This window comes from Equus caballus, chromosome 7 (assembly GCF_041296265.1).
Source record: "Equus caballus isolate H_3958 breed thoroughbred chromosome 7, TB-T2T, whole genome shotgun sequence".
In the NCBI taxonomy this organism is placed as follows: domain Eukaryota; kingdom Metazoa; phylum Chordata; class Mammalia; order Perissodactyla; family Equidae; genus Equus; species Equus caballus.
The window spans coordinates 95,749,757-95,757,368 of record NC_091690.1 but is presented as its reverse complement, the minus strand read 5'-3'; positions in this window follow the sequence as shown (position 1 = coordinate 95,757,368).

Sequence of the window (7,612 nt, the reverse complement as noted above, 5' to 3'; positions counted from 1 at the left end):
CACAGCATGGCTTTTGCCAAGCAGTGCCATGTCTGCACCTGGGAACCAAAGCGGTGAACCCCAGGCTGCGGCAGTGGAATTTGTGAACTTAACCTCTGAGCCTCCGGGCCAGCCCCAAATAAGACAGTTTTTTAATGTTTTCACTCTTATTTATTTTATATATTTCCTAAAGCCTATCATTATTCAACTATTCACATTCTGCTATGCTTTTCCTCTCACTCAGGTTTAAGTTGAATTCATATTTCTCTAGCAGGTCATGTGTCATAGTAACTAAAATAATAGAATTTTCATTTATTTCTTTATATGTTTAGTCTGTATCTCTGTTTGCTGTGCAGTAGTCCTTGTATCAACATCATGAGTTTGTTGTGAGTTTTAAACAAAAACTCATGTAAAACACTTAAAAAATGGCTGGCATTCATTAGTTATTAATAAATTTTACTTTTAAAAGTAGATTTCAGGTCTAGTCTATGAAAAGAAGGAAAAGTACCCTTGGGAATGCATTCAGCTGATGGCAGGGGTCTCTGCACTCACCTCAAGGGACACCTTTGGGTCTCTGATTCTAGAATTACCCTTGAGATGCCATCTCTGGTTGTGCAAATTGTGCACTGCACAGATCTGAGAGGCACAATTCACATGGACCTGAGGCTTAAAGCAGCTTCTGTTTAGAAGCCACTGCTGACCAGACTGGGATTCCTACAGTGCCCTCCTAATTGATGGGCAAGTTGGGAAATGCCATAAAAAGTTCTGTTTCTACATTTCATTTCATTTCTCTTTTCTTGTCTCTCAAGCTGTGTTCTCCATCTTGCTGTGTCCACTTGACTTTGATTGCTTCCTATTTGGTTTTTATCACCCTGGACTTTCGGGTTGACACCTGTTTGCACTATGGGCTTATTTTGCATTGAACTCTATCTTTCAAATGACTTTGACATCACATCTTGGTGCCACAGCTTATCCTGTCCTACACATATATCTGAATATAGCTGCTGATGTCTAGATTTCCTTCCTGCCTAGAAATGAAATCCACATACCTGCCTTTTCATCTTTCCCAAGTCTTGGAGAGAACCACACCCCTTAGAATCTATGGCTCTTATGCTGCCCCAAATCTAGAGAACGGCATCCCCTGCTGCCCCGTTTGATTCTTACTAACTCAAATCTTCTCCAAGTATGATCCACAACTGTTGCACAATCATCTGGGAGTGGACCACAGGAATCTGAATAGTAAGCTTCCTGGTGATCCTTTTGCACTTTAAATTATGTGAATGACTATTTTTAAACCCATTCTACTCTACCGTCAGATGGCAGCTTCCCCCCATTTTAGACCATCACCTCTCTTCTCAAAATTCCAATAGCCTTCTCACTTTCATCTTCCTACCGCTTAGTCTGCTACCGCCGGCATCAGTGTCCATATGCTCTGTCTTCTTTCTGTTACTTCAAATGGACTCTCCTTGCTCCTACAGAAGACCAATCACACCGTGAATGTCCTGGATACCATTTCATCTTGTGCAAGAACTTTTGTCAAAATTACAGCAAACCTTTTGGGGTGTACTTGAAAACTGATTCTAAAGTGTATATGAAAGATAAGCTTTCAAGAATAGTAAAGACTACTACAAAAAGAGTAAATTGGAGCTTTAAGAATAACCAAGTATTAAGGAAAACTATAAGAATGTATTAATAAAAACTGTGGCGCTGGTATTCTCATAGGCAAATGGATTTGTGAAATAAAACAGAGAATACTGAAACAAATATCACATGCACACAGATAATTTACACATATATATTTTTGTATGATACAGGAGGCATAAAAATATCACTGGGGAAAGAGTATATTTTTAGTGCATGTTCCTGGGAAAAAAAGACTCACTATATGGAGAAAAATGCAGTTGGATCCCTACCTCATACATTATACAAATATAAACCATAAGTAAGTGAAAAGCTAAATATGAAAAATTGACTTACAAAACCAATAGCCAACAGAAAAAATGTAGGAAAATATTGTTGCAAACTTCAGACAGGAAAGCATTTCTTAAACAACAGTAAAACAGCACAAACTTTAAGGAGGAAAATGGATTGAATTGACTAAATCAAAATTTAGACTTCTCTTCAGCAGAGGACCCTACAGACAAAGTTAGCAGATGAGTGGTTTATTGATAAGAGAATAATATTTGAATATAGTAGAAAATCAACTAGAAAAATAAAAAAAGAAAAAAGAAAGTAAATATATGAATAAAAAATCAAAAATGGGAAATGAAACACAACATAACTTTATGATGAGATACACAAATTTATGGTGATCTTTGAAATATGAATTAAAACAATAACTTCACACCCATCAGCTTAACAGAAATATAAAATTGGGTTATACCAAGTGCTCTTGAGACTGTGAGGGATCCTTGTGCTCTGCTAATGAATGTGTAGCCAGTGGGACCCTTTCTGGATAGTAATTTGGCATGACCTAGTGAAATAAGTTACTGTATCTCTCACAAACAAATATTCCTCCTCCTATAAGTATATGCGACAGAAACTCTCCTGCAGCTCCATAAGAGGACAGCTATTAGGAAGTTCATCAGGGCACTGTTTAGAGAAACAGGGTGACCTGGAAGTCAATTACTGCAGATATGGATAAGCAAAATGCAATGGATACATTTGCAGTGATGGGCTACCATGCAGCAGTTGGAAGAAATGAATTAGATTGATGACAACAACATTGATAGATTTAAGGAAAAGAAGTCTTGAGTTACTACTCAGCTATCAAAAAAAAGATGAAATCTTGCCATTTGCAACAACATGGATGGACCTTGAGGGTATTACGTTAAGTGAAATAAGTCAGAAAGAGAAAGTCAAATACTGTATGATCTCACTCATAAGTAGAAGATTAAAACAACAACAGCAATCAAACACATAGAGACAGAGATTAGACTGGTGGTTATAAGAGCAGAAGGGGAGGGAAGAGGACGAAAGAGGTGACAGGGCACATGTGTACAGTGACGGAGGGTAATTAGACCTTGAGTGGTGAACATGACGTAGTCTACATAGAAATAAAAATATAATTATGTACACCTGAAATTTACATAATGTTATAAACCAACGTTACTGCAATAAAAAAGTCTCGAGTTTTAAAAGAAGAGAGATTTGAAACAAGACCTAGAAGCCAATCATTTTTGTCTAAAACATATACGCCTAAAATAATGCTATATTTTGTTCAGGGATACATACATATCTAAGACCACACTGAAACTTTAGAATGGATTCACCTTAAAGGTGGGGGTGGTAGGGAAACGACTGTGGCGGGGATGAAGGTGGGTACGCTAATAAAATGAATGCAATTACATGAAATAAGAAAGGAGCCTTACCGGGGTCATCAAGTATCACGTGCAATGAAGTGAGGAGAGTGAGGTCTTCATTTCCTTGTCCCTGTTGTCCAAGAAATAAAATTGTCCCAGAAACCTACTAGCACATTTTGCCCAGAACAACTCAACTTGAAACTGTGCTCCACTTTTATTCCTTGCCATCAGAATTTCTCAGGAGTTCAGTCTCTTATGTTTCTCCTATGCCAAAGAATATACTTTTTTTCTCCTAAAACATGTGGAATATCCATTAATATTAATAGGAGTTGAGGATATACTTAAGAGAAACCAAGAAGTACTTGGTGAAATCCTGACAAAGCTCATCTTCTCACGCTGTACACCATGTCTTCTCAAGTGTGGCACTGTTGGAGATGCTTGTTTATCCATGGAGCTCAAAAACTCTGGCCCATGTAAACCACACAATGTTTGTATAAGGCTGCTTGGCAGACACCAGTAAGGAGACATACCTCCAGTGTACTAGTTCTTTATACATATATAGCACACACATATATATATATATCTCCTGCACCTTGAAGGTGTGTGGAACAGACGCAGAGTAATTCGTAGTAGACTGAAGATAGACCTGAAAATACTAAGTAACTTAAAAAATTGTTGAACTATAGACTAGAAAAGTAATTTTTGAGCTCGTCACTGGGCCCTTACAAGGCTTGCTGTTCCTGAGAACTAAGTGACGACTTGTGTGTGACAGGATGAAACGTGCAGAATTTACAGAAGTTTCCCCTCCAAGTGCTCAGAATGGTGGAAACCGTGGGGAAACTTTCCAGGCAACCTTATATAGTGGAAAGAAATCAGGACTAAAATTGTGAGGCCTCGCCTCAGATTCCCCACACTGCTTCTTTGAGAGGAACAACTTGAGAACTCCTGTGCTATCCCGGAGCATGACTTCCTCATCTGTAAAATGGTGGATAAACCCTTCTTAGCTGCAAGATTGTTGCGGTGTTCTAATGGTGTAACAAAGGGGAATGAGTTTAGCAAACTTCTGCTGTAACAACGTAAGGGACACTAGTGGTGATCGTGATTGTTTACCGCCCCAACGATGTCACCTCACTGGCTTTGAAGGTGAAAAGGAGAAGAAAACAAAAGGTGAGAATAGAGAAAATCACTTTGAATGTAGGACAAGAGCAGAAGAGATTCTGAACTTTGCATCTATTGAGAAGTTGAAAAGAAAAGTCCTATCAGCCCAAGAATCAGCACCCATCTCCATAAGTTTCTTCCCAGTGTTAAGACAAGAGCCCTGAAGTTGAAGCTCACTGGACCTGTGAATTTGGGGTCTTCAGCGTGATCAGAGTTGAACATCTTGCATTTCAAAATGTGACTATTGTAGGATGGAAGGAAAAATTGGGTGAAAAATTATAATTTTTCTTTCATATGGGGACATTTTCTGAGTTACTGGAGGTGCAAACACAGTAGGGAAACCCCTGGCAATTGGGACATGCAGTCACCCAGAGTGAAGATCACACTTGGGTTTCCTACGCTGCATTAGCTTCTGGGTTAAATCACTTCACAAACACAGTAGCGAAGCTGAATTTCTCTAATTCTATTCTCACTACACAATTATGAGAATCATGGGAACTTTAGTCTCTTTGAATTTTGTTCCTTCCCAGCTAGTTTATGGAGTCCCCAGAGAGTAACTTGGGGCTTGTGAATTCACTCCTCTCAGCTAACATTGGAATTTTTGCCATTTCCTCAGGCAAGTGTAGTGCATGCAGGGAATGTAGCAATTTCCCCTGCCACGTCCCGGTGCCAGCCATTTCACTTCACTCAGACATTGTGAGTCAGGATGTTTGTCACATCTGTTGTTTTCTTGGCTTCTCCTCCCTTCCTGATGTGACTTGTCAGCTTTCTGCCTCCTACTGTGTGCATCCACAATATTCCAGTCATCCTTTCTTAAGTTTATTCTTTATTCTGCCAGGCCCTCTATAGACTAGAGGGCATAGCATTCAAGGTCTCAATCAAAATTTTAGCAGAATTTCTTTTATTGTTAACCACTGCTTCTACCCAAGACTCTGGCACAAGTTCCTGGAGAAAAACATTGAATAAACGGATAATATGAGTAGCTCAACCACTATTGCACTAAAACAAATTCCTCTACACTATAACTGGGTATCCATCTTTATAATAGTTTAGGTGCCTTATCTCCCTCTTTCATAGACTGATTTTTTCATAATGATTCTTGGCTTTTCATAAAAATACAAAAAAGTTAGAGAAAATACAAAGAAGTGAGGAGAGAAGTGAGGAAGACATTCTCCAAAGGAGGAAAAGCTTGCTCAAAGCTGTAACAGCAGGAATAATTGTGTCCATACTGTGGGATTCCACAGCTGATCAAGTTGAAGGACGCACTTTGAGAAGTCATTAAAACCGGAGCTGCCTTAACTAACAGTTACTCAGTTCATCCAGGGCCTTGGAGTTGATACAGTAGAAGAAGGGAGGCTTTGTAGATTTCTAAGCAATAGATAGCCATGGACAGTCACAGTTACAGGATGGCTTGGAATGGGGAAAGATTACAAACAGAGAAAACTCCTAGGAGTATACGAATAAAACATGTGTGAGATGATACAAACTTAGATTCTAGTGGTGGTAAGGATGGCAGGTAGTGGTTGGAAGGAGAATGAAAGACATTTTAAAGGGATAACTGAGATAGCAAACTCTTCAGGAAAAACTTAAAATTCCAAGTCCATTTCAGAGAGTTTAGCAAATTGAAATTCATGAATCTCCTCTTTACGGTGTTTCTATTCAGGTGATTTTCACTCCACGGAGTCTCATCTAGGAGTTGCTCTCTCACAACTTTCTGTTCTGGAACAGAGAATCAAGCCCAGCTGGATTCAGGTGACTTCCTCGGATCATGTTAGGACGGCTGCCTTGCAGCTTACAAGCTCTAGGCTCTCCCGGATCAAGGCTTACATGTCGGTTCCCCCAAACATATATATTACAGTGTGGTATTGGCAGGTTCAATGTGAGCAATAAAGTATACAAACCATCAATAGCTTCCAGGTTTTGACTCCCAAAAACTGGAAAATAAAAGCAGCGATGTGCAAAAATGGGAAGAGAGAAGATGACATCAACCTTGAGGGCAGGGCAATGGCAATGATTTTGGATATGTGGTTTGATTTTGGATGTGTGGTTATGTGGTGAAACATCCAGTATACAATTGAAAAGGAAGGAAATAAATATTTGAGTCACTGGCCTAAGGGTAATAACTGAAACTCTGAGAATAAGGACGGAAGAGAAGCCTGAGGTCACTTGTCTCATCATGGATCATGGGGAGAAAGTCCTTGTGGTTCCCCTACAGGACATCCAGCTGTGAACACAGGCTCTTTTCACTGCAAGGCTGTTATCAGAGATGTCGCCTACAAATCAAATTGCTGGTTGCGGGACCTGTCCTGGCCACCCATCTGTTTGGGGTCATGCTGACCAGTGTGCAGCTTCCTCTTCCTGGTCTCCAATGCGTCCGCTCTAGTGCCTCCACAGAGAAGTGTGCGCTGGGATAGTGACTCGGGTGTTCCCTTCGTGTTTGCACAATCACTGCTTCATAAAGTCTGACTCCAGAAGGAGAGGTGATATATTACTTTCTGACTTTTGGAAATATAAGGAAATCCCATCATTTAGTGAAATAATGCTTCTTGTTTCCTTCACTTACTCCACAGGTGTCGTTCAGCTTTCTTCCTCTAAACCCTCCGTAAGTGTCTTGGGGAGTGGGAAAAGCAAGAACACTTTCACTGGGAATCACCACTGTGTTCAGGAGGTCTCCGCAGCTTTTTAAAATGCCAGGTCAGCAAAAGACACAAGCTTCAGAGACCACAGAGCACGATGTAATATTTGCAACCACAGTGAAATTGGCTCAAATAATTTATTTTGAAAAATTCCAGGCTGAGGCCAAGGTATAGAAAAAGAGCTGCATAATTTATAGGTCCCATTTAAGTCGTCTCCCTGTAAAATTAAATTCCACCCTGTTCCTACTTCTTGCAACAGTGGTTTCCTGGCACTGCTGCCCGGCGTTGCTCCTGAGAGCTCTACTCCTTAGAGCAAGGGGAGGCTGTCTGCAAGCGCCTGATTAACCTGCCAACTAACTGAATACGAAGCTGTCGTTTAGGAAGTATCAAAACAATCTCCGCTCCATTTTCCAGATGGACTGTTCCAAGGGCCAGAGCATAGCTGGCCGAAGAGAAATCAGTTGTGGTTTATGAGAAGGCAAGTGAAGCATGGGCTTTGGAATGATGCAATGCTGGAATCTAGTCCAAACGTTTTAC